Source organism: Nannospalax galili, unplaced genomic scaffold (genome assembly GCF_000622305.1).
Source record: "Nannospalax galili isolate Female #2095 unplaced genomic scaffold, S.galili_v1.0 scaffold113, whole genome shotgun sequence".
Classification (NCBI taxonomy): Eukaryota; Metazoa; Chordata; class Mammalia; order Rodentia; family Spalacidae; genus Nannospalax; species Nannospalax galili.
The window spans coordinates 3,007,917-3,011,042 of NW_008335444.1; the positions used below are offsets into that span (position 1 = coordinate 3,007,917).

The 3,126-nt window shown below is 45.0% G+C and overlaps 1 pseudogene; it reads left to right on the forward strand.

The window, feature by feature from the left end:
• Positions 1–1,749: 1,749 nt before the first annotated feature.
• On the forward strand, positions 1,750–2,897 carry LOC103731887 (annotated as a pseudogene).
• The last annotated feature ends 229 nt before the right edge of the window (positions 2,898–3,126 follow it).

Here is a 3,126-nt window from a genome sequence, read left to right on the forward strand (position 1 = left end):
GTGCACCATTGTTGTCCAATGTCAGTGACAGAGGTCAGAAGACACTGTTGGAGTTCCCTGGAACTGGATTTACAGACCATTGTTGGCCACCATGTGGGTGCTGGGGACTAAACCCTAGTCCCCTGCAAGAGCAGCCAGTGCTCCCAACCACTGAATCATCTCTCCAGTCTGAGATTCTGTATTTAAAAAAAAAATTGATAAAAGAGTTGAGAAACGAAGAAATAAAGATAGCTAGAATAGGCAGTTCTTTTTTTAACAAAATGGCTCTGATGCCTAGAAGAGGTTACGAGGGGTATAGATGACCTTCCTCCTGCTCCTACATCACTTGTGAATGGTTTGTTTGTTTGTTTGTTGTCTGTTTACACAGGGATCTTTATAGCTATGGCTAGCCCAGTCTCTCAAAAGTATTTAAAGAGGTCAGGCATGGTTGTACATGCCTTTAATCCCTGCAATCAGGAGGCAGAGGCAGACAGATTTCTCTGAGATTGATGCCAGGCTGGTCTACAGAGGAAGTTCCAGGCCAGTGAGGGCTACAGGGAGACCCTATCTCAAAAATATTTTTAAAAAATGAAGAATATTAATATGTAAGAGTCAATGCTCAAATTTTTTGTCAGTAACAAAAATACATTATATTATCATAAGTTGTATGTCAGATTTGGGCAATATATATATAATTTGTTGGGCCTCATTATTACATGTGCACACACACACAGAACAAGTCATAAATAAATGTAATTTAAAAAATTTTAAAACAGCTAGGCATTGTGGCATATGCCTTTAATCCCAACACTCAGGAGTCAGAGGAAGGTGGGTCTCTGTGAGCTTGAGGCCAGCCTGGTCTACATATCAAGTTCCAGGCCATTCAGACCTACATAGCGAGACCCTGTCTCAAAAGAAAAAAATTTTAAACAGAAATAAAACAAGTAGAATTAAATTCGTAGTGCACTGGGGCACAACCCTATTTCTGCCAACTTAGAGCATTCAGGAACATCTCTCAGTATGCTGCCAGCCACATACCACATCAGTAAAAGTAATGAAGTCTTCATAGTTGCTAACTCACTGCTGTTAAATCTTCTGAGAAGTGGAGTGAGCTTGCCAAGTTTGTTGGGTAGACAGCTAAATCTGTAGGCTAGTGAAATAAGTGCTGCCATATGGCCATGGTGGTTGAGAGAGATAATGGGTGTTAATGCTCAAAAGGCCAGTGCTTAATCTAGCCTTCAACTTTATTGGGACCGGATGATGACATAAAGCGAGATTTATCATGCCAGTGCTTGTCAGCAAAACTACTGACAGAATCACAGTTTCATAGCATCCAGAGCTTGGGTGGATCATGTTGCTGTCAATACTGAGAAGCTAATAGAAATACAACCACATAAATGTAAACTTCATATTTTTTATCTAATTACCATTTGTCAGGATCCTTCCAGAAAATGGAAGCTCACTGAAGCACCTTTATCAGAATCCCTGAAATGTCATGGTCACATGGTCTATAAAAGGTACTATCCAAACTGCATAACAGACAAGGACCACTGGAACTAAGAGGTCAAAGGAAGGAATGGAGGGGTTTCTGCAACCTAGAGATGAAAAGGTTGTGTGAAAAAGGCCAGCCAGCCTGAGCTATAACTTTGGGACGTCAGACCAGCCAAAGCCACCCTGCCTGGAGACAGAGGCACTCTTCCTCCACTGTCCAGCAGGTGCCACCCACTGATCAAACCCAACCAAGAACCAGGTGCCAGGGAGTCCTTGGAAATGGAATCCTGGTCCCCAGAGCAGTATGAATGGACTAGTAGGATAAAAGGTGGATCAGATGGGTAAACAAAAGGTGTCCAGCACACATGGAAGTCACTGTGGCCAACACGAGAGGATCATTGCTTCAAATAGCCTCCACTTTTACCTGTCTGTATTTACCAGTTCCCTATATAAAACTGTTTGATTGATTTCCTCTCTAGCAATTCTAATGTAAGAATGGGAAGAGTGCATTAAACCTGAGTCAATTTCCTTACCCATAAACAGGAAACATAATCTCCAAATTCTCCATCTAAAACAAACAAATAAAAAGTAAAAAACATGCCCTCCGCCTGGCTACGCCCCTGCTGGTTACATAACCTGTGTGGAGGAGCAGCTTCCCTTCACCCTCAGGATGCGCTGACCCCATGATGCTCTCCACTGCCCCAGGCTCCGCGCAAGGTGTGAATGTCAGAGATGGTGTCTTCCAAGTGCCCTCTGGGAGGTCAGCCTGCACTGCCTCTGCCACTGTGACACAGACGCTGTGAAACACCTGAGCGGTGACTGGTTCCTCATTGAGTACCCTGACTCACAGTGTCATGATATCACATCCAACAAGTTCTTCTCCCTCACTGCAACCCAAAGAGGCACCATCGTGGGAATGATAGTAGCTGAAATTAAGATTAGGACCAAAATGCATAAAGAGGACAGAGCTATTCTAGTCTCCAGCTTCTCTGTAGATACACAAGTTGCATACATTCTAAGTCTGGGAGTAGTGAAAGAATTCAGAAAACACAGCATAGGTTCCCTTTCACTAGAAACTTTAAAGGATCACATTTCAGCCACCTTCCAAGACACTGCAAAGCCATCTACCTGCATGTCCTCACCGTCAACAACACAGCAATAAACTTCTATGAAAACAGAGACTTTAGGCAGCATCACTATCTGCCCTACTTCTGCTCAAAGATGGCTTCACCTATGTCCTCAATATCAATGGTGGCTAGCCTCCCTGGATCATCAGAGACTACATTCAGCACAGGGGCTCAGCTCTAGCCAACCTGAGCCCCTGCTGATCCCACACAGAATCTACCACCCACAGCCTGCTCTGCAGCTTTCCGCCATGGTCCAGCATCTCCACCAAAGGTGGCATCAAGGACCATCGTAGCGTGTGATGCCATTGGGGTGGCCTCCACCAGGTCTCTGCTCTTGGTACCTTGTGGAGTCCTCCTTCCTGTTTGTCTGACCTCTGCTGTCCTCTGCAAGAAGCTGTAGACCTGCCTGCCTGTCAGCCTGCCCCAGCTGCAGGACCCTTGCTATGCTGGCTCAGGTGCACTGACACCATCCCAATGGCCTGGCAGATGTGGCTATATTCACTGGGAAGGGGCATCCCTTGTCTGACCT